Source organism: Heterocephalus glaber, unplaced genomic scaffold (genome assembly GCF_053883595.1).
Source record: "Heterocephalus glaber isolate CG9 unplaced genomic scaffold, H.glaber_assembly_v1.0 deba00001451, whole genome shotgun sequence".
NCBI lineage: Eukaryota > Metazoa > Chordata > Mammalia > Rodentia > Bathyergidae > Heterocephalus > Heterocephalus glaber.
In genome coordinates, this window is record NW_028258301.1 from 1,285,073 (window position 1) to 1,309,174 (window position 24,102).

General features: G+C 40.2%; 1 long non-coding RNA gene across 1 annotated transcript; it reads right to left on the minus strand.

The window, feature by feature from the left end:
• Positions 1-36: 36 nt before the first annotated feature.
• Positions 37-24,102, minus strand: LOC147827298 (uncharacterized). The gene is made up of 3 exons (XR_015452637.1): positions 23,930-24,102; positions 14,070-14,339; positions 37-1,044 (listed from the first exon to the last, which is right to left on the minus strand). It is a non-coding gene; the product is annotated as an uncharacterized LOC147827298 (long non-coding RNA).

Here is a 24,102-nt window from a genome sequence, read left to right on the forward strand (position 1 = left end):
ATCACGCAGCTGGCAAGCAGTGTGAAAGCCACATTAGGATTAAATCCCAGGCCCATCAGATTCTAAACCCACTGGAGAAAAGACTTATGTCTCTAATCTGAGGTGATGGATGTCTAATTCTCAGAAAAGTAGAGTTAGTCTCTGAAGTGACAGGATCCCATAGCCATCAGCACAAAATTCCCAGTGCTTTTTCGGGCCAGGTGCTGACTTTCCCTGTATCTGCCTCTGTTGGGCAATTTTTATCTGGTTCCCAAGCAGGGCTTTTCACAGCCTCCATGCTCCAGTGCCGGAACATTGTAGGTGAGTGACTTGATTAACTTCCCTGACTGACAAAATACATTCCCTTCACAGGGCAGCAGTTATGAGTGTGCTTTCTACATTGTAAAGTTGCACACAGTGTCATGGATGATTACTATTTTCTCTGGACAGTAACACCATTCTACCTTAGTACTAGGATTACAGACCAACACCCTCATAACTTCCAGATGTTTTAGTACCTGTTTCCAATAATCTTTTCTGTCTTACTGCATGTCCAGGCAAAGACTGAATTTTTTTACTTAAAAACTAAAAACTGTTAGTCTTGGCTAGGTGTGGTGGCACATGCCTGTAATCCCAGCACTCAGGAGGCTGAGGCAGGAGGATCGATGCTAGTTCAAGGCCAGCCTGGGGCTACATAGTGAGTTTAAGGTCAGCCTGAACTGCATAGTGAGACCCCGCCTCAAAAAACAAACAAACCCCCACCCAAACTGTTAGTCTTTAAAATTCAAGAGCCAGTTCAGGGAGCAAGCATCTTCACAACATATAGAGTCAAAAGTAAAATGTTATAATGGCAAAATCTTTTCCTGGGCCTCAGACAAACAGACCTGCTTATTAGATGGCAATTCCCCAGCCCTCCTCTGTGACCTCATTTCTGTCAAGTAGAAGACAGCAGCTTCCAGCTGATTGCAGTGCGATGTTCATCAATCACGGTAATAGTGCAATTAGCCACCAAGGTTCGATCTGTATAATATGTGTTAGTGGCAACTTGTCCTGGATTTCATCTTTCTAAACAATCCAAATAAAAGAAGATTAAAAAATAAGTTTGATCTTTAAGAAGAAAAACTAGGACACAAGTATAATGGTATTGTAGCTATTTTATAGAATCTGCTTTAAATGCATGTGTATCTGTAAATACAAAATGATTCATGACTTATTATCGTCTTCTTAGTAGCATTATAATTTCTAGGAGCAGCAGTGTACTGAATGGGCACAGGTCCATCAAATATTAGATCTGGAAAGAGCTTAGAGAAGATCTTATCCAGGGTTCTATTTTTCAGAAGGGAAGGTTGAGGCCCAAGAAGAAGAAGAAGAAGAAGAAGAAGAAGAAGAAGAAGAAGAAGAAGAAGAAGAAGAAGAAGAAGAGCTTCTAATCACCCTAAAAGCATAAGAGTAATGGAGCCAGGAGTACATCTTGGATCACCGCTAAGAGGAAATTCACCTATTCTGAGTAACTGCAGTACCATGGGCCCAGTACTATTAAATGTTGGATAAATAAAGATGAGAGGAAATGATCCCTGCCTGCAAGGTAGCTATGGTTTAATGAAAGTGCTCAGAATACAGTACTTTATTTCTAAGATATTATCCAATTTAGTAGGCAAGGAAACATAGACCTAGAAAAGTTAACATGCCCAAGTGCCTGTTGGTGTCATTTGAACCCCCCTGTGTCTGACTCATGCTCTTTCAATTTTCTTCTTCACATCTCAGATGAAAAGTAGATAGGTGCTGGTAGTGACAGACTCCAGAGGATTTTTCAGAGTTAATTAAATAACCTCAGTTGAGCCCTTGGTTTCCAATGGCATTGTGACTGTAGCCGTATAACCCAGAATGATGTGAGCGTCCTCCAGACCTGACTCTCCACTTGTATCACCGGCTTCTGCCCCAAAGGTTCCTCCTTGGATACTGAGTTTCCTGGAGTGTCTGAGGAATATTTATTTGACTTTGTTTGCTAACAGTTTGGGGGAAGGGAAAAGAATTACAGAAACCAGTGTCCTGGGATTTCATCAATTTCTGATACCCCATCCAAAGCCTATGCCAGAGTACGTGCCATAGTTGAAGGATCAAGTAACAGCATTTGGTTGGAAGTGCATAAAAAAGCTGGCCCATGAGGTACAAGTACTGTTAAATGATTTTTTTTTTTTGTACCTGGGATCGAACTTAGGACCTTGCACTTGTGAGGCAGGTGCAGTGCCACTGAGCTAAATCCTGGCCCCTTAAATGGTGTTTTTTAAGGGCATGAGTTCCTTATACGAAATAGGCAAAACTCAAATTTATTCATTCATTTATTCATTCAACAAAAAAGTATCTTCTATGTTCCAGGGTAGAATCAGTGGCAAATTAGACCGTCTTTTCCTTCATAAAGCATATAGCTTCCTAGTTTAGTCTAGACAATGTAAAATTATCACTCAAATATAATTGCAAAGTACTCTGAAGGAAAGGTACATGGTTCTATGAGAACATGTAACTGGAAAACCTGAATCACCTTTGCGGAGCTGTTTCAGGAGCCTTGGGAAGATCCCACTTCCTCCCCAAATACCTCCTCTATTCATTGGCCATTGCTTACATTCCTCAACTAAATTTTCAACTTATAGTTCCAACCTTTGATGGCTGATCAAATACAAATCTCTCAGGCAAATTAAGGATAAGAGAGAGAACATCTGTACCTGTGAACCACATTTAGATTCTTGGTTAAGAGTTAATTGTTGTAGGGGGCCGGGGATTTAGCTCAGAGGTCCTTGTGCTTTCGAGGGAGGTGGCAGAACCAGAGTTTGATCCCCGGTATCAAAAAAAAAAAGGAGTTAATTGTTGTCTTCTGAAGGACATAACCAAGTGGCTTAAAACAATACTTATTACTTCTCTTGACTCTGTGCTTCTTCTGGCCAAGGTTGGGTGGTCTATGATGGCTTATTTCACATATCTGGGATCCCAGACCAGGTGACGGGGGTGATTGTAGCCTCTGTCCTGTGGTCTCATCCTTCAGAAGTCTGCCCAGACTTGTTCATCTGGCAGCAAAAGTTTTCTCGGCAACAAAAGAAGTCATACCCAAAGGCAAAAGCATTTTTCAAGCCTCTGTTTGAATCACATTTGGTAATCTCCCTTCGACTAATGCAAATTACATGGCCATGCCCAATTTTAAGGTAAGGAGAGGGGAGATAGATGCCATCTCCTTATGGGAGAAGCGAAAATATTGTGGCCAACTTTTCAATCTACCACATGAAACACTCCTACATCTTCTGAAACTCAGTTGGGTAAGTTTCCCCAGGCTTAAAACTCAGCTCTGCAGATATCACTAAAGAGAAGTATCAAAGTGGTTTAGTTCAGGATGGCCTCATCATTTGTTTAGTTGCCCAAAGGCTCTGCTTGGGAGAAATCAAGATACATTTAAATGGAGAAGTTTTGATACTTGTTAAACAGTCTATTTGGTTACTTCTTAGATATCCCTGAAGGATGAATCTGGCTTCACATTCCAAGGGATTTGCCATAGGTAATGGTTGTGATCCCTGCCTGAAGTGCCTAGCCAGAAGGCTAGCTGAAGGATTTAGTATGTGCAGAAAAGGTGGATTCAAAGAAGTCTCTGCTCTAGCTACATTCTCTTTCTTGGAGTACTCATCTAGTTTTGAGGCTTTAGATGATAAGAGTTTGGTAATGATGTATACCCAAGTGCCTTCTAGAATTTCCATATCTCAAACTGAACATGTCCATATTAGAACTCAATTCTGCCCCAAATAGGCTTGGATCCAAATCTTCACAGAAATTTAGCCATCATCCTTAATTCCTTGATTTTTCTTTTTTCTTAGTCACCACATTGAATCCAACAGCAAGTTCTAAGGTTCTATCTCTAAGAATGCCTCTAATCTGTCCACTTTTCTCTATTTCCTTTGCCATAACTTTAGTCCGAGCCACCATTGTTTCTCCCCTAGAGAGCTACCAGAGTTCCTAACCAGTTTTCCTATGTACACACTTTCCTACAATCTATCCTCTATACAACAGCAATATTTAAAAATATAAATTAATGAACAGCTCAGTAACTAGTATGAAGTCTAGTATGAAGTTCACCTCCATACTTCACATGAAAATAATCCAGAGACTTCCATTTTTATTAATAATAAATTTTAATTATTCTATTTCTAGTCCTAAATCTGTTCCTAACTTGCTAAAAGACCTCTGATAAATCATCTCCTATGATAGCCAGCTATCACTTCTCCTCCCAATTCTTCTGGAAATAACACTCTCTTCTTTTGAGGTGTTACTACTCCCTCACCTAAACCAGGTGATTCTAGTGAAGACCATGTGGTCAAGCAGAGCCAATCAGAATCCTTCCCTAGGATGTTTATTTTTAAAAAGGAGCTATTCTTTTTGCTTTTGAGCAGTAAATATGTAAGGATGTGTAGCCTATAACTGATGGCCTACCCTCCACCCATGTGTAAATGTTGATCTAATAGTAAGAGAACACAAAGCCATTGTGTGGAAAGAAACATAAACATAAGGTGAGAAGGAGTATGACCTCTGAATCTCCCCACCTGGATCCTAGCTTCTTGAAGCTTAGCCAATCTTACCTTTTCCTTTGATTCTGCTGTTGTAGACAGCTCAGTATAGCTTTCTAATAAAGTCCCATTAGGTTCTTAACACTTGGAACCCAAAATATATTGTTTCTTCTTTGATCCTCAGACTTCTCTTATACAAACAAGTCTTTCCAACTTCAAAGTGCAAAATTCTAATTTTTAAAAACCAGGTCTTTCATGGGGTCAGTGGCACTGCACCTGCCTTGAAAGCACAAGGTCCGAAGTTCGATCCCCAGTACTAAAAAAAAAAAAGCTGGTGTGAAAATTAGGTCTTTCAGAAAGCCCCACTGACATTGACTTTCTGATCAAGACAATAATCTGAGAAAGAAGTCCATGGACTCTACCACTCTTTCATGTATCTGAAGGTACATGGAAGAGGGATTTCTTAAGATGAGAAGCAATTCTCCATGGACACTGATGACATTATAAGCAAAGGTTCCTATGACTCTGTGTGTGTGTGTGTGTGTGTGTGTGTGTGTGTGTGTGTGTGACTGGTCCACACAGAGTCTGGTTTCCAGCCCTCATCACCTAGATAGAACTGCTAACATCTTGCCACTTCTTTCTCCTCATCTGTCCCTATTTCTCAGCTATCTCAGTGATACCCACCATCTTGAGAGTCCACCACTGACCAGCACAGGTTGTGTGGTATATACTTTTGCCTACTTCTCTCTTTTTTCCTCATGCTAGGGATTGAACCCAGGGTCTTCATTCATGCTAGACAAGTGCTCTACCACTGAGCTATATTCCCAGCCCTTTTTTGTCATTTTGAAGTGGCCAAGTAACAAATATACAAATTGGAAATCCCCAGGAGGCTTAAATAAAAGATTTCCTTTCGCTTGGTACAAAATCATGTCATAGAAACGCTAATGGAGAACAAAGTAAACCATCAAGTCCCTGAGGAGTATGATTAGGATTCTTGGCTCTCTTTAGATACTAATGCATCTCTTCCCAGATTTAACAATGGGCTAGGAGAAAGCTAAAAGCCTGGTAAACTTGGTTAAATCATTTCCTATCTCTGGGCTTCAGGGGCTGGTTTTTGCAAGTCCTTTTAGCCTAATGCTTTTTCATTCTATGCCCCTTTTCTGTAAGAGCTACAAGTGGAAAACAGGATTTTGGCAAGAATCCTTTCATTATAAAGCCTTCTTTCTTCTCAGATACAATGAAAACAGCTGAGGTTGTGTAGTCCCTCATCACTCAGCCAGTCTTATGGCCCTGGTTTCTCAGTCTGCCAGAAAGGCTTTTAGCAATTAAGTGTATCTAGATCATCTATGTCTGACTGTTCTAAGCTGGAGGCTCCTAAAGGGTAGCAAGAGGAAGAGGAGAAAGAAGAATGTCTGATGAGACTTGTTGCGAATGGCACACACACCCATGTGTTTGAGAAGAGACAACAGGTAGCTGTTTCTGAGTGAAAAATGCATTCATATTCAAGGAGAATTTAATAATTTATTAAGCAACAAGTGTGTGCCAGGCTGAGAAGGCAAGATCTTTCTGAAGACAAACTCTGCTGTGTAGCTTGGAAGCCTGGATCTATTTGTATGTGTATTTTTGAATCCCTCTAAACATCACACCACAGGTCGGAGTCTAAGAAGGTTGTACAGCAGAGTAGTTAAGCACATAGGGATTATAGTATGGCAGATCCAGGTTCAATTCTTGAGTCTTTATCATTAGTTTTGTGACTTTGAGCAGATTAATCTTAGAGCCTCAGTTACTGCGTATATAAATAGAAAAAGTGATATCTATCTCACAAGGCTGCTGATTAAATGAGAGAATGGTGTAAAGCGTTAGTGAAGTGGCTGGTCCACATAGCAGGTGCTGAATGTGTGGTACTGACTATGACATTACACACAGTCATCCGAATCAGGCAGTGACAGAGAGGTAAATCCAAATCTTTGTAAGGGCACTGAAAACCAGAAATTGGAGCAAGCCAGTGTAAACACCATGAGCAAAAGAGCAGTAGAAAGGGGTTATAAGTAGGAGATAGAGCCTGGACTTAGAAATTGACCAGGGTAGAAGAATCTAGTTAGGAACAAGGAAGAGAGCCTTGGAAAATGCTCTCTTAAACAGTTCTTTTGCAAGATCTTGTTGTCTACTTAAAGTAGGGGTTGCCATCTGCCACCTGATAGAATGGAACTTATCTCTTACTCATTTCTACTTCCCCTAGAAATTAGCCCAGAGGAGTGAGAAATGAGCCCCAAATAAGGGTTTAGAGTGTTTTAGAGCCTTTCAGAGAGGGCCCTCCAACACTCAGAACACCAGGCTTCCAGAGAGCTGGGTCTATATCCTGACCCTACAGCATTCTAACTGTGTTGTCTTGGATAAACATCATTTCATCTATAAAATGAGAGAAATTTTCTTGACTCAGGATATTTTTGTGAGTCAAATAAAGATGCACATTAGAAACTGAAATGGTGGGCTGGGGATTTAGCTCAGTGGTTCCGGCGCCTGCCTTGAAAGTGCAAGGTCCCAAGTTCGATCCCTGGTACCAAAAAAAAAAAAAGAAACTGAAATGGTGTGGACACAAGTGAGGAGTTAGCTATTGGGAGGGCCTCGGTGTAGGCAGCATTCATCCCAGAATGAAACTGAGCATACTTCTCCTGGAACCGTGTTTAGGGATTCTGTCCTCCCTCCTCTTCCCACCAACCCCCAGTATACACATAGGTCTCAGAAACTGAATCACACCAAAACCATCTGGGTCAGCATGCCTTGATATTGATTGGTTTCAGGGAAATTTCTGGAAGCTAAACAAACGCAGACAAGAGAAATCAGCGAGTGCATGCTGGGGATCAGAAAAACCAAACAGTGAGCTCTGATGGAGTTGAGGCCCAAGAGGAAGCAGCAAGTCCACATGTACTATGATTAGAATATCACAAAAATCACAAATAATGTGTTCAGCATGTTACAGTTCCCAAAGCCCTTTCTTATCCAGAGCCTGATGAACTTTGACACAACCCTCTTATTCTCAGTACTTAGATGAAGAAAACTGAGGCCGTGTCAGTGAAGCAACGTACCCAAGACTACACAGAGAAGGCAGCAGATGGCTTGGTTGGTATCAGTCTGTCCCTATGAGTTGTTAGTCCTAACCCTGAACCTTACCTAGAGTGGAGGGAGTGTTGGGGTGGGGAACTGGAGAAGGGCTGCTGGAAAACAACAAAAGCAAAAAAACCCTAAGCAACATTCGTGTCTACATCTGGCCTTCTGTATGCATGTGGGAGAGAAGGAAGGAGAGGAACACATTCCTCTTGCCACCCCCACACCTGCAACAAAATTAAACCATCGAGCAGAGGTGAGCTCAGAGGCTTTCCTCATAACACTGAGCCAGGGGCAGATGGTCTCTCCAGTCACACTGAGATGTCACCCTACCCAGTTTGAGCGCCATCTTCAATTCCCCTAATTGCTTGTTCTAATTTATTCAACCAGGAACCAGGCTTGTCTCATGTCAACCTAGGAGATGTACCATAACAGGCTGAGCAGAATTCCTCAGGAGGAGCAATTAGCAAAACTGAATCATCCCTCTCCAGGACTGAGCAGAGAGGAATAACTCTCATGTCTTTCCCCATCAGATTCTAGCTAAGCAGATGATTTCATGCTCCTTTATTTTTCTGTGTTCTTTACATCAACACTTTTCAGTGCCATATGAAATATCAGGTGGTATTGTGAGTCTGTACAGATATAAAGAGAGGATGGATACATGTGGAACACACAGTAGCAAAAGGGAGAATCCCATTTGTAAATATCTGTGGATGGTATCTCCTTGTTCTCTGTTGATGTGTTTTATTGATATGAACAGGATTTTCTTTATGTATCTCCTGTCCTTGCAATAGTGATAATAATGATATTTGCATTAAAGTTCATCTGAACTATGTACCATTTATAGAGTGACTCTTCCCAGAATTTGTGCTAAGAACTTTGGGAGGAAACTCTTGTCTTTCAAGACCTTAAAAAGAAAAACAACTCCAGTACAATGCAATGAAAGTCACAGTATAATGCAAAAGCTCATGACAGAAATGGAGAGAATCCATTTGGCCTACAACAACCAAGAAAGGCTTCATGGTGGAGAAAGGATTAGGGCTACAAGAGCTCAGGGAGAGCCAGTCAGGATCTTCATCGTGGCTTGGTGCTGGTGTTGTAGAGGATGCAGAGCATAAGGAGCAGTTTAGATCAGTATTAACTCCCAGCAGAACAAGGCTGCCGATCTGGAAAGTGTTGAGCCCATGGGAAAATGGAACAAAATTCGGACATTACTGGCTGCTCCAGGAAGGGGCAGAATCCATTCCCTATGACTGCTCTCCATCTCTCACTCCTGCAAAAGTATAACAAGTCTAAGCAGCTGACAGATTCAGTTCAGTCCTACACTCAACCCCACCATGGCGACCTCTACCCTTTGCTTTAATCTTGTTAACTTCTACTCACTAGGAAGACCTTGGTGGGCCAGGCTGGACACAACTTTAGAAACTCAGAACAGAGATAATGGAAGTGTCAAATATTGCATTCAGTCAAAATTCTTTCCATTATAAGGGATATAAACCCACTCTTAACACAAGAAATAGAAAAGGGGGGAGGGGAAGGCTGTGATGGAAAGGGAATTTGTTACTATAAGGTCCATGAAATATGTCTAACTTTAGGCATAGCTGGAACCAGATGTTTAAATTATGTTATCAGGATTCTCTATTTTTCAGCTTCACTCTTCCCTGGGTTGGCTTCATTCTCTGGCTGCCTCAAGTTCATCCTACTAATATAGGCATCTGAACAGAGAGAGAGAATGCCTATGCTTTGACAGTTATGACAAAAGTCTTGGGTCATACATAGAATAGTCTAGGAGCAATCATTACACTAAAGGACAAGGTATTCTGATGGGCCAAGATTGAATCCTTTTCCTATCTCTGGAGTTGGAAAGTAGAGTCAGTCCCACCTAAACCTGATAAACTGCAAATAAGAGAGAGGTAGTTGCCACAAAGGAAAACTAGGGTACTGTTTCCAGAACAGAAGGTAACAGATGTTGGCCAGGAAAAACACCAGCTATTCACAGGAATACAGATTCAGATCATTCCACAAAACACATCCAAAAACTGGATAGAGGAGAACACGAATGAGTTGAATCTTCAAGATGCGGAAATGGAAGGAACAGGTAGATAGGGATGAAGGAAGGAGCAGACCACAGGCAGCCAGCTGAGTACAGAGCTGGCAAGGGTATGACTGAGTAGCTTATGTCCTGCTGAAGAGCCAGAGGGGACTGAATAGTTGTTGAAATCTAGTTGAGTCCAAAGCTTTGTGTCTTGGTGTAGAGCTGCTACTAGGAGAAAGGATTTATTTGTGTAATTCATACAAAAGTGTTATCTGCTCACTAAGCTGTGACCTGAAGATAGCATCCATTCAAAGGGGTATCAGTGACCAATTTGCACAAAGGGGTTGGATTGTATCCCCCCACCCCACCCCGCTGCCCGCACAGGAAGATCTATTCAAGTCTTAACACCTGGGAATGGTAAATATGGCCTTATTTGGAAATAGGGCCTTTGTAGATATAACCAAGTTGAGACCATACCGAATTAGTGTAGTCACTAAATACAACTGGTATCTTTAAAAAAGAAAGGAGCGGGATATTCAGACGCAGAGAGACACAGAGAAGAAAGCTATATGATGTGGCCAGCTGCAAGCTAAGGAATGCAAAGCTGTCCTGGCACTACTAAAAGTTAGGAGATAGGCAAGGAACACAACTTTTGGATGGAGCCAACCCTGTCAATACCTCGATCTTGGATGTCCAGCTTTCAGAAATTCAAGACAGTAAATTTCTGTTGTTCTAAGCTGGCCAGTTTGTGGCACTTTGACAGCAGCCACAGGAAACTAACACAGATGCTGTATGGCCAGCAGCACCCCTGAGAGTAAGGTTCCTCCATCCCAGTGTTCTGATGGAAGTCACAGAAATCCAAGGTACTCAAGAAATCCCTGTAGAAGAAGCACTTTAGCTTTTTCATGGGTACTGCTGCCTAAGAGTATTCTGGAAGGGCCTATAACCTCCATCTAAATACGGAAAGTGAAGAACGGTCTCCAACTTTGAGGTGTGATTAAAAATATGGTGAATGGGGCCAGGGATTTAGCTCAGTGGTTTCACCGCCTGCTGCACAAGCTCAAGGACCCGAGTTCAATCCCTGGTACCAAAAAAAAAATATGGTGAACGTTTTTTAAATTATTACAATAAAAGACAAATTGCCATTAATCCCCCTCAAAATACTTCCTCTCATTTTGAACACACTTGTCCCATCATTCTTGCTACTTTCTGAAGCAGTTCTGGAAATCCTCTTTTTTGAGTGTCTTTAGTTGCAGTGTCATGACTGCTTTGATGTCCTGAATTGATTCAAAATGTTTACCTTCCATGGTAATTTTGACTTTGGAGAAGAATCCAGTGATGCAGTGCCAGATCTAGTGAATAAGGATGAGGACAGGCTGTAAAGTTTTTACAATCCTGCCTTCCCACCAAATGGCACTTGGCAGCAGCATTCACTGTAGTTTTTATCACACCTTATGAAGAGAACTCACAAAGAGGACTTTCAAAACTACTTCAGAAAATGGCAAGGATGATGGATTAAGTGTTTGAAGTGAGGGGAGAATATTTTGAGTGGGATTAATGACAATGTTTCTTCTACTGTAACAAATTTTTAAAGTTCACTGCATTTATTGATCACATCACACATAACAGTGCATAGAGTGAGGGCTGCCAATAAAATGAAGGACAACTTCTTGTTGGTTTGAGAAAGGAGTAGGGTAGATCTTAGGTTGGAGTCCCTGCATGTGCTGTTATTTGTCCTCCTCTGTCGCCCAGGCTTATAGCCCCCTGTGGTTTCCTTTGCCACAGGACTTACTATACCAGAGTATAATTTTTTCTGATTACTGTGAAGTAGATTGTCCAATGATACAGAATACATTTTTCTGTGAAGTCAATGTGTTTTTATTTGTTTGTTTGTTTTTCTGTGAAATAAACTAAGCAAGCAATAGGCACATGTGCCTTAAGGTCCTAGGGATCTATATAAACAAAGGAAATGAGACTTCAATAGTTCCAAGAGCAATATTCAGTTATATGTTGAGGCCAGTAGCAGGGAAGGGCAAGTCCCTGAAATGTCACTTCCTCACAGAACTATATCTTGGCTCTATTACATCCCCTCATCTCCTTTTGTTTTCTCTATTGCATTCATTCATCATCATGAAATTTTTATTTGTTTAATGAAAGTTTCACGATATCTGAAACCTTGCCTGTTTTATTCATGCTGTACCCTGGAGCCTTGGACAAGGTACTTAAACTGTTTTATTTAAAACCTCTGTTACACACCTCTCATTGTAAAATGTACCAGCCAGGGCCGGGGATTTAGCTCAGTGATTCTGCCGCTTGCCTTGCAAGTGCAAGGTCCTGAGTTCAATTCCAGGTACCAAAAAAAATAAAATAAAATAAAGGGCCAGGGATTTAGCTCAGTGGTTCCAGCGCCTGCCTTGTAAGTGCAAGGTCCCAAGTTTGATCCCTGGTACAAAAAAATTAATAAATAAATAAAATGAAATGTACCAGCCCATAGGTGATTGTGAGGATTAAATGCATTAGTATAAGAGCTTAGGTTAGTGATTGGCATATATTTGGCAGTCACCTCTACTAAACACTTTCATTTTGGTTACTAGGTTTCAGGCACTATTCTAAACCTTTCATAGATGTATCAATTTAATCCTTATAACAACCTTAGGAGACAGGTACTATTATTATCCACATTTATGATGAGGAAACAGAAAGTGTTTAACTTGCCTAAGTTCATAGTTACTAAACACAGATGTTGAACTGAAATTTCAGACTCCTTTCCCTTAACCAGTACAGTGTAGTGTACTGGTTAACATACATTTTTATTGAGTGAATAGAATTGTCACCACCACCACCCCCACCAAAAGGGAAGAGATGGACGAATGGATAGGTTCAAGAATCAAGACAGGTATTGAAAAGGAATCATAGTTTTGGGTCTGTGAAGCAGTGATAGTGAAATTTGCATCTATTCTTGTTGTGTCTTGATGTGTATTCAGGCTGTGTCCAGGGAAATATTTGAGAGGGCCAACTTATAAAGCAGTCAGAAGCAAGGGAATTCTTGACTGAGTGTAACACTAGATTAGGGTACTGTCTTCCTTCACATCCTGAAGAACCTCTGAAGCCTGGACTGGGATTCACACTAGAAGCAAGAGCTCAGGCTAGTGCTGGAGACCTAGACCTCCCCACAGCTCCCAGGACACACCTAGGGCAACCTATGGAGCCCTGGGAGTAAGGGAAGCAAAGCAGAGACTCTCTCTCTCAATTGTCTACATGTCAGTCCCCTCTGGCTTTGGCAGTTGCACTGAATGTTTTATGGGGCACTACTGGGACATCATTTTAAAAACAAAGTGTTCTCACTCGGGTGCCTGCACTTGCAAAAGGGAGGCAAAGGCTGAGTTGCGCTAACACAGATCAAAGTTCTAAGATCTCTCAACATTTCCCATTTGATGTTCTTATGTAAGTGTCAGAAGGATAGCACAGGGAAAAACAGGTGGTGGCCATATGCATTAAGGCTTATTAGTGTTACTTAAACAAGGGACTAAACAACTGTTAAGGCATTTATATTGGTGAATTGTATGGTCAGTTGTATGATTTTCTGTAAACTTGAACACTTGATATATTCTTTGTAGAATATCATTTGAAAACAAACTTGAAAATATTTTGTCTCTAACACATACTTGTATAGATCAGATCCTGTGGAATAAGCTCTGGCTATCATAGAATAAACAGTAAATTGAACCATAGGTGGCAGAATGGAAATCATTAGTTGAGAGAAAAATTTAAGGAGTGATTATGTTTTGATCAGATTCAAACTAATAATTGAGAAAGATCCTTATAAATATGAAATTAATAGCTTGGTTTCATTGTAGAAATATAAAATAGTTTTAAAAGGATGCCACAGATTACTGAGTACTGTCAAGCCACAGATACCTCTTGTTCAGTATTCTAGAAATATGGACTCTTGTGTTTATAATCTCAGTGTTCTGTAACTAATGTTCTAGGTTTGGGTGATCATGTCAGTTGATTGTCTGTTGATATGTACAGTTGTGAACATTTCAATAGCTTGCTAAAAGTGATGGTCTGTTGACAGTGAATGAGACTAGAGTCTATTACAACAATGTTTTCATTTCCTTAATCCTAAAATGCAGTTTAGTCACAATTTTATTTTAAATCTCTTTCCCAGGGTGGAGAGAGATTGTAAATTATCCTGAATCACTTTTGGCAGTCGCCCGTTTAGGATCACAGCAACTTGCACTTTTCATAACCTTACTACAGTATTCTGTCCTCCTTGTCCAGCAGGATGTTATACATTTTCGTAATAGAAAATTGAAATAATTTTAATTGATGAATAATAATTGTAGGATGTGACATTGCATTTAATAAATATAAATTATACACTTAAGAAAAACACAAAGTGTTACCTGGCCCAGTTGTATTTGTCTTTGCCATCACTAGCCGTGAACTCCTGGAGGTTAGGGAAGGATGTATTATTTCGCTGTCAGTTCCTAGATTCTGTACAGTTTCTAGCACACTGAAGGTGTCTAATGGCCATTGAAAGAATTGAACACTCATTCTGAACAAATGGAATGATATCTGGCTAAGGCAGTTGCCAATACCTTAGACTTTGGAGCTGAAGGGTGGTGGTGGCGATGGTATTTTGGCAAGGTGTGAAAAGATCCCAGTCAAGCTAGCTGTGGAAAAAAAATTGAAAGAAAAAAAAAGTTTGTTCAAGGGGTCACATGTTTAAAGTCCTTCACAGCCAAAGGTCATATTTAAAACCTTCCCTGAAACTCCTTCAGTCTATTTAAATTAGAGGATGCATTTCCCTGTTTTTCTTTAGGCATAAGTTAGCAGTATTACCTAGTGTCCACTATCAGGCACATACAGGGAGCTATTATTCCAAGCTCCCAGCTTTTGCAAGAGCTGCCTGAAATATGACTATGTTCATAGAAAAGGGGGATTTTACCCTTCCTTAATGTGTGCCTCTGTTTTCCATGGCTGATATGCAGGATGCCTATGAGTGTGCTGTTGTCTAAGTTAAATACTTGGGTGGTCTCTGCATGACTCAATAAACTGACCCTAAAAAGAACAGATGTGGGCCAGGGATTTAGCTCAGTGGTTTCGCTGCCTGCTGTGCAAGCACAAGGACCCGAGTTTGATCCCCAGTACCAAACCAAACAAAACAAAACAAAAAGAACAGATGCTTAAAATAAGAGTAGCTACTTTTATTGTAGATGTGTATATGTATACATATGCATATATGTATATGTATATATGTGTATATATTTTAGTCATCACATAAGCAGATTTCTTTACATTGTATTGAAAATATGACTCTAGAAACATTTCTGTTCCACAAACCTGCTCATTCTGAACAGATTAGATCTGCATAAAAATCCCTTGGCTACTAGGAGCAGGGTCACCCCTTTTTACCTTCCTTCATCATCTCCCAATTGCATAGGATTCGATGTTTTAGTCCATTTGTGCTGCTATAACAAAATACCTGGGACTAGGTAATTTCTTTCTCGTACTTCTGAGGTTGGGAAATTCAAGATAAAAAGCCTGGCATGTCAGAGGTCTGGTGAGGGCTGCTCTCTGCTTACAAGATGGCTCTTTTTTGTCTCATCCTCTGGATGAAAGGAACTATTTATTCATGCAATAGAAGAAACAGGGCCAAATAAGCAGACTCTCTCCATCAATCCCTTTTATAGGGCACCTAATTCCATTCGTGAGTGTGAAGGCCTTCCGACTCAATCAACTCCAACAGACCACGCGTCTTACTGTTGTTGCCTTGGGGATAAAGTTTCTACATGAATTTTTGAAGGGGACACCATCATTCAAACTGCAGCACCATTTTCAGGTAACTTACAGCACATTCTTCATTTCCTAACATTAAAATCACCATACTCTCAGATCCTGTAACATGATAGGTGCCAACACACTTTTGCCCTATTGGGATCATCTAAAAAGTAGTAGCTTAATATGTAATTCTTCTGGGGAGACTGTTATCGGACAGAAGTCTTTAGGAGCTGAAGTCCTTCATGGCAGACCATCAGTAATTAACTCATTCAACAGTCTACTAGAAGTTTTATTCATTAAGTCAATTAATACATATTTCTTGAACATATACTGCATGTTAGGCAATGCACTAGATACTAGGGATATAGTGGTAAACCAAGCTGAGTCCTTAGCTGAGCAAGGTGGCACATACCTGTAATCCCAGCTACTCAGGAGGCTGAGGCAGAAGGATTGTAAACCCAAGACCAGCTGGGCAATTTAGCAACTTTGTCCCAAGATAAAATTGTAAAAAAGTCGAGCATGGTGGCACATACCTATAATCCCAGCATTTTAGAGGCGGAGGTAAGAGGATTACAAGTTTAAGGCCAACCTAAGCTACATAGCAAGATCCTATTTTAGCAAAGAAGGCAGGTGGGTCTGGGGATTAGTTCAGTATTCCTTGGGTTCAATCCCTGGTACTGCAAAAGCAAAGACATAATTCTTTACTCTTTTATTTTATATTTTATTCTTGTGGTGCTGGAGATAGGATCCAGGGCCTCATGTTTACTCATGATAGGCAATTGCTCTACCATTAAATTACATCCTCAGCCCAAGAGCAATTCTATTAAGAATACAATTTTAAGGGCTGGGGATTTAGCTCAGTGGCACTGTGCCTGCCTGGCAAGTGCAAGGTCCGGAGTTTGACCCCGGTACCAAAAAAAAAAAAAAATTTAAAGTAGCAAAAATAAATAATTAAAAAGCCATTTGAAATAAATCTGAAAAGTTCTACACTTCCTTTAGAGAGAATATTACACAACCACATTGAAAGATATTAAAGACCTAAATAAATGGAGAGATTCATTACCTCCCCAAATAGAGACTCAATGTTATAAATTGTCATCAAATATAATAATATAATGTTCCAGGGGCTGGGGTTATAGGTCAAATATAGTGTGTGTTTAGCATGAGCAAGGCCCTGAGTTCAATCCCCAGCATTACAAAAGGAAGCAAGCAAGGCAAGCAGGCAGGAAGAAAGGAAGCAAGGAAGGAAGGAAGGAAGGAAGGAAGGAAGGAAGGAAGGAAAAAAGACCTAGAAGTATATGTTATGCTGAAGTATTAATAGTGGTAATCTCTTGGTTGTAGGGATAATTTTATACATTTTTATCTTCACTTGTCTACATTTTCTTACTTTTAAAAATGCACATTTATAATTTTATAAATAAAATAATTTATAAATAAATATTTTATTAATATCAATTACCCTAAAACTTATGCATAAATCTAATACTACTACTAATATTCTTTCCTTAAGTGGGGCTGTTTGCAGATGTGTATTTGCTTTTATTCTTATGATTATTTTAAATATGGCCCCAAATCTTGTAGATATTGTTTTGTATCTATATGATGTAGTTTACAATAAAAATTAGAATAAAACATTGTAAACACCCATTAGAGAGCTGGGAATGTAGCTCAGTGCTATAGCACTCACCGAGCATGCACCAGGCATTAGGTTCAATCCCTAGCACTGCTACTACCACCACCACTAACAACAACAACTAGAATGTAAAATTGTGAGGACAGAGATTTTCGTCTTGCTTCTTTGCAAGGACAGTGCTGGCTCGTAATAAGAGCTCAACGAGTATGTGTTGAATGTTGACCAAAAAGAGATACAACTTTGACCTATGACCTTCTAATTCACTGTATAGAGTTAAGGAGTCTTTGCTCAGACTTTTTTTTTTTAAAGCTCTAAACCCCACTGCACAAGCCCAGAAGTTTTCTTTATTCTTTTTTCCTGGTTAGAAGTTCTGCAGACTACCTGTTTCCATCTCTTCTTGAGACATTCTGTCACCCTTGCACCCCATCCTTCTCACAATCTGACTGCAGAATTGGATACACTTTCTCTACATCTTTTTTTTCCTTAGACCACAAACTCAAAGAATCTTTTTGTTTAAAGGATTTTATTACCAACAATGTGGGAAAATGGAAAAGCAATAAAAGATTTGAAGTATTTACAGATGTCTTGGTTCCCAGACTTTAGTTTGATTTCCTTGTAGGTATTTAGGTTTGGTTCTAGGCCTTTCCTTTTAACTATTCTTCCTTTTGATTTGGTCGTTACAACTTCTTACCCTGAGTTGGTCCTTGAAGGAACAGCTTGGTGGAATGACAGTAGATAGTTTGTTTATAAGAGGACCTCCAGGGAGGGTCATTCCTCATTTCAGGAATGATTCATTTGGAAAATTATATTACATGCCTCAGACTCCATTGAGCAAGGTTCTTCAATATCTGAGAGTGTGTAGTGGAACAGTTTAAAAAATAGATCAGCATAAGAAAATAAAACCATAAGTCAGAATTTTCCAAATTGTTTCCCACAGAATATTGTACAATGAGAATATGCACTGTTCCAAAAAGGCAGGCAGGTTTTTTTTGTGTGTTTTTTTTTGGTGTCGCTGATCGAACTTGGATCCTTCCGCTTGCGCAGCAGGGGGCAGAACCACTGAGCCAAATCCCCAGCCGGCAGACAGTTTTATTGTCAAGGTACCTTGGGAAATGTTGGGGACTACACTGTCCTCCTAGACAACAGGAGTATGTCAGCAAATGAAAGACCCTGAGAATCAGTCTTACTTTGCTGTGACCTTCTATTTCTCAATTTTATTTGAGCTTTGAACCTCTTTTCTGGGCACCTATTAAAACTGCTGAAGTTGCACTGAACACACTTTCAGAAAGTTCTATGATGTCCCGGAAAGTACAATGGATGGCTGGTGATAGATTTCAGTGATAGAGCTTAGCATCTGTGAGGTCCTGGGTTCATTGCCCAACACCAAAAATAAAAGAAGAAAGTAGAATAGGGACGGTATTAGTTTGTTAGTTTTGCCACTACAAAATGCCAGATTTAGTGTGTTAAACAACAGAAATTTATTTTCACACAATTCTGGAAGCTGGAAGTCAAAAATGAAGGTGTCAGCAGGTTTGGGTTCCCCTGAGGCCTTTCTCCTTGGCTGCACATGGTCTTGGTGTCTTCTTATAAGGGTACCAGTCATACTGGATACAGCCTCACCCTCATGAACTTATTTACCTTAGCTGTTTCTTAAAGGGCCTATCTCAAGAATTGTCACCTTGGGTTTTAGTAACATATAAATTTTGCGAGAATGCAAAGTCCATCCATAATAAGGCCACACATTCGGTTATTCTTTCCTTTTTGCCTCATACTTAAATAAGTTAGCACAATAAGATAGGCAAATAATATTCTCCAGGGCTTAGCATTTATTCAGTGGGGCAAGAAAATCAATAATATGAATCAGCTGGCCTGATTCAATTATACATGAATTAGGTACCTACTTAGTGAAAAGCTTTTGTTAGCCATTTCAGAGGATACAAAAATGTGGAGACAAAGGCTAGATCTAGCTTTCAGGAACCAGGGCCTTAACCAAGACAGCCCATCGAACATGATTTTGTCTACTGCCATACTTTTCCTATTCTTTAACAGAGGCTCAGGGCCAAAACCCATAGAGGATTATATTAGTTTTTAGTCATAAAATCACATAGTCTCCTTAGTTTCATGGACAGCAGAATCTCCCAATCTGATGCATCTTTGAAATCAGAGTTAGGAGCTTTGTCATTTCAACCTTCTTGTTAACTAATAACATAAAATGATGTCCTTTGAGGAAATCAACTTGGAAAGACCTTATTTTTCATGAATATCATTTCATTTAATCTTAAAGTTGCCCTTTAAGAAAGCACAATTGGACAAGCAAGGGATGAGGGAGTCTTCTCAGAATGGGAAGGAAAGAGAAATACAACTGTGAAACCCAAGAATGGCTTCCAAGGGGGTGCATTGATGGGGCCTCTGGGATAAGGCTTAAGCAAAATCTTGATGGATGAAAATGATTTGAATAGGAAAAAGCAGAAAAGAGAGCATTTTGGGCTAAGAATCTAGCCAAGGTGAGGAAATGGAAATTAATATGTTGTCTGGGGCACTGAGCAGTGAGGAAACATCTGGCAGGTACAGACGATATTATACACTAGCCCTACACCAGGTACTAGAGACTGAAACCTCAGACTCTGTGGGGCCAATTCTTGGCAAGCAGGAACATCTCAGTCCCCAATTCAAGGACAAGGTTGCAATGTCAAGCCGATCTCAATTATCAAGTTGATCTGCGAAGGGCTGAGGCCAGTGTTCCTCAAAATGTGGCCCCAGAAATCTATTTTTATTGTTATTTCTTTTCTTGTTTGTTTTGATTTTTAAATTTTGAGACAGTGTCTCTCTGTGTAGACCAGAATAGTCTTGAACTTCTTGTGTATCCCAGGCTGGTCTTAAATTTAGGATCCTCCTTCTTACCCCTCCAAGTGCTGAAATTACAGGTGCACCACCCCACATGGCTGGAAATCTGTATTTTTGTTTTCATTGCAAACTATCTTCCTAGTTGTTTCTTAAAATCTCTAAAGTTTGAGACCTATTCCTAGGCCAGTGTTAGGGTGGGAGGCAGATTTAGAGTAATGCCCTAAGCATCAGGCTTCATATGCTGATTTTTAAAAAGTTAAATAAGTAAATAATGGGTGATGGTCCCAGAGTGACTTCCCCATACTCAACACTATGTAGGGAACATTTACTAAGCCCTCACTGAGAGCCACCCAGTGTTATCTCACTGAGTTCTCACAATATGCTTACGTCTATGAGATTAATTCAATTGTCCTCATTTTACACATAAGGAAATGGCACATTGAGACTATGCAACTTGCCCAATGTCTTACAGCATTCAATCCAGCATATCTGATTCCATAGCCTCCACCATGCTAGCTGCCAACTTACTGTAATTGCTTCATGTTAGTGCATTCATTTAAAGATATTTACTAAGCACCTGGTATTCTTTAGACTTTGTAAATAAATAAGAAAAGTAATCAACAGACAGTAGTGTAAATCTTCTCATCTTGACAACAGTAGGAATGTGTGCACAACTATTTACAAAACGTGTACAACAAGGGTTGCAAAGTTGCCCCAGAGCTAACAATAGTGGGAACTGTTACTCTTCAAAGGGTGGAAGTGAAAGGGCAGGGAATGATTACCAGAACTGGAAGAAGGCAGTTGTGTGGACCATGCTGCCTGCTAAAAGCTGTGGCCTTTGGTGAGCTATCTTCACATAGTGACTCAGTGGAGAGGGTACTGGGGATAAATGCTTGGACCTCTCCTCTGCTGTGATCTCCCAGTGCTGGACTTAACCAAAAGGCAGAGGGCAAGAGAGTCCTTTGGGAGCCCACATAGATCAAAATGTTAGGACACAGAATTGGAGTAGATGGAGTAGGGTGGAGACAATGTCTGGAGAGGCAAACAAAATATCCAGCATATCTTTCACCTAGTCTTGCCTTCGTCCATTCTTTATCTTGCAGCCAGAATGATCTTTCTGAATCATAGAATGATTTTTGTCCTGCCCCACCTTGTGGCCCTTTGGTGGCTGTCCACTGCTCTCAGGATAGAATCTATATTCCTTAAGATAAAATACATGGCTTAGGGCCGGGGGTTTAGCTCAGTTGTTCCGCTGCCTGCCTCGCAAGTGCAAGGTCCCAAATTTGATCCCCAGTACCAAAAAACAACAACAAAAAGACCCGAAAACAAAACAAAACAAACAGGGCTTCATGATCTCTCTCTTGCTTACTCCTCCAGTTTTAACTCTTGCCGTTCACTCTCAACCAGATGAGCCATATGTAATTAGAATTCATATTTTCAAGCCTACCAAAAGCATTATTTTCTCTTCTTTGACCTTTTTCATATTCTGGAACTTTACATGGAATGATCTTTCTTCTTTTTACCTCGTTCTCTTGAGTAATGTCTCTTTACCTTTTATTTATATGTAGAAATGAAGGGATTTTTCTTATCCAATTAGACTGGGGGGATGGATATGAACTCTGTTTCTCGGGCAATACTTTTCAAAGCCCTAAAAGAAGTGGCACTTTGAGGCAGATATTTGACAGTACCTTCATCTTTTTTTTTGCAAACTATCTTCCTGGTTATTTCTTAAGATCTCTAAGTACCTTCATAAGTACCAAGTACCTTCATCTTTAAGTGGATTTCTATGACTTCCATGAAGTTCTAATTATATTATTCCTTCAAAGCAATCTTTTGAAAACAACTGAGGGCCGGGGATTTAGCTCAGTGGCACCGCGCCTGCCTCGCAAGCTCAAGGTCCTGAGTACAGGAAAAAAAAAAAAAAAAAGGAAAACAACTGAAACCTAATCTACACCCTCAGCATCCTGGATGATGAAAGAAGGTCAATCGCATGAGCAAATTGCAAACAAAAGCTGCCTCTGACCCCTGCGATGAGGAATGAGAAGAAAATTAAGTGTGTTAAAAAGTTTCTCACATAACTATATAGTTATCTTCCATGTATCAGTTGACGTATTTTCTCCAAGTGGAAAAAATTTCACATTATTCATATCTAGGGGATGCTTCTTAGTTACGCTATTTTTGAAAATAAAAATAAAATAAACAACAACAAAAGGCTCTCGTGATGAAGAAAAACGAGTAAAGACTTAACAGGAGGTAGGATCTGTTCTGGTAAAACCCAACTGAAAGGCTACTTGCCCTTAAATCAAACGATTGATGTTGAACAAGGCGTCCACTTTTAGGTTTTTAGCTCCACCTTGTGGTTTATCAAGAAATTTACCTATTCCAGGATCAACTGGTCAATCAGGCAGAGAAGCCATTGAGATCTTTGTACTGTCCTTTATTTATTTTTTCTTTTTTTGTACTGAGGATTGCACTCTGAATTGCTGAGAAACATCCTCAGTACCCCCTCCCCGCCCCCGCCTTTTTTGGTACCGGGGATCGAACTCAGGTCCTTGTGCTTGCGGGGCAGGCGGCGGAGCCACTGAGCTAAATCCCTGGCCAGTCCCCATTTTTTATTTAAAGACAAAATCTTGCTAACTTGCCCAGGTAAGACTTGAATTTGAGATCCTCCTGCTTCAGCCTCCCAAATTACTGAGATTAGAGGTATATGTCACCATGCCTGGCTTGGACTCTTTATCTAGCATGAGCAAATGTATAATTTTGTCTAAACTCTGTAATAAGCACTGTTTGAACATAGGGGCATTTAATTCTGACAACCACCCTATGAAGGATGTATTTTATAGATGGGAAAATCAAGTTTAAGAGAGTTTTTTGACAAGCCTGGGCAAGACCATCTAAAAAAAATTGAAAAGGGCTGAGGATGTAGCTGAGTGCAAAGGCCCTAGGAGGAGAGAGGGGGGGAAAAGCACGAGGGGGAAAGAGAGTAGAAGGAGGGAGGAAGAGGAGGAAGAGAAGGGAGGAAGGGAGGGAGGAAAAAAGGGAGGGAAGGAGGGAGGATATTGATTTTGAGTGTTTCTGATTTGTTCAGGATCACAAAAGTAGCAGTCAAAGTCTGAACCCACGACCTCCCTATACACCTTACCTTGCCTTTCACAATTTTATGTTGATACATTCATGCACACACTACCACATGTTTTTCCCTTTTGCAACACAATAGTACACCTATTATTTTATTTAATCCTCACAACTCTATTGAGAATCAATATCCCTTTTCAGAAGAAGCTGTGGCTTAGATAAGTAGCATAGTTTTCTCTACGACATGCAGCTCTTGAGTAGTGAGCTTAAGCCTGGGCTCTGGCCTCTATTATAACATGCTACTCGTCAGGCAGATTTGGGATCACCTTTGACCACTTCTTGTTGCTATAATAGTTCCTTGATATTATCAATAATTCATCTGAAAAACTCTTGAAAAACTCCTACCTTAGGAATGCAATTCTAGATTTCCAAATAAGAGACACGTATAATGAAAAGAGTACAGTAAAGCAAACATAAGACTTGGATGCTAGGAGATTGATTAGGTTGATTTATTAAGGGCTGTTTTCCAACATACTAGCATTCTAGTGTGTTATTTAAATGGATCTTTTAGCAATGTTAAGATTGCTCTAGGTCAGGGATCACTGGTAGTGCACTTTTCATTAGTGGAAATGACAAATCCATTAAATGGCAAATATTTTCTGTTATGGAATTGCATTTGTAGAATTTGCATTTTCAAGGCAGTAAGAAATGGATGACACAAAGGAACAAATTAATGTTTAAATCACAGGCATTTGGCCTAGGAATGTAGCTTATTTGTATAGCACTTGCCCAGCATGTACACGAGACCCTTTGTTCAATCCCAAACAGCACAGCAAAAAAGAAACAAAGCAAGACACGGTGGGGCATATGAGGAAGATGAAGCAAGAGAATCACAAGATTAACTCAAGCTTGAGCAATTTAGTGACTTACCAAGAGACTGTTGAGACAGGAGGTAGCAAGGAAATGGCTTGAGAAAGAAGGGAGGATCCACCTTGGAGCTCACTTCCTGAGCCAGATGCACCTCCTGAGTTAAACATTAATCTAGGACCAGGATACCCAGGTCTACATTCAATGGGACAAAGTAACCAGGTAACCTAGCTTAT